The 651-nt window shown below is 33.5% G+C and overlaps 1 protein-coding gene across 1 annotated transcript in view; it reads right to left on the reverse strand.

Annotated features, from left to right (window-relative positions):
- Positions 1-427: 427 nt before the first annotated feature.
- The window catches only part of LOC119587360, a 3,238-nt gene continuing 3,014 nt past the window's right edge, over positions 428-651 (reverse strand). The window contains exon 8 of the mRNA XM_037936106.1: positions 428-645. The gene's annotated coding sequence lies outside the window, so the exon portion shown is untranslated. The remainder of the gene's footprint in view (positions 646-651) is intronic.

Below are 651 nucleotides of genomic sequence, written 5' to 3' on the forward strand. Positions count from 1 at the left end.
TTTTTCCCCGTTACTCTCTGTTGCATGGTGAATATATATAAGATTTATAACCAATTTGTCTACCAAGTTGTCAATTAATTATTAATTTTCTGCGTCTGTAGAAATAAAATAATATTTACACATAGGTTTTGAAAGGAATGAGTCAATATTACTTTATAATTTTATTTAATGTTATCATAATGTAACTAAATAACAAACTCAATATTATTTTTAGCTACCATGCGCAATACAATTCATCTGCGCGTTTGTGGTATAAATAGGAAAAAATAGAAACTTGTATCAGCAATATAATACTGCAGTAGACGTGCCACAATGTACATCTTATATGCGTAGCAGCTGCTATCAATATATAAACCTTAATCTTCCTGAGAGAGAGAGACATGAAAAAAAACTGTTAATTACCTGAGTTTTTTCCTGCTAAAAATACAAAGGGAAATAAAGGACATAAAACAATCCAAGCGTTCCTCTAATGCTTTCTCTCTGAGAGCCTTGGATTTCCAGGGCTAATTCAGCCCCATAATTAATCTGATAAAGATATAAGCGGAGGTGCATCATCAGTCATAATACACGGGAGTAATTCAGAGAAGTCGGCTTCGAAGCGGGTCATCTTGAAGTGTGATTCGATGGTCATTACATAGTCACCATCTGGAA

Source organism: Penaeus monodon, chromosome 22 (assembly GCF_015228065.2).
Source record: "Penaeus monodon isolate SGIC_2016 chromosome 22, NSTDA_Pmon_1, whole genome shotgun sequence".
NCBI lineage: Eukaryota > Metazoa > Arthropoda > Malacostraca > Decapoda > Penaeidae > Penaeus > Penaeus monodon.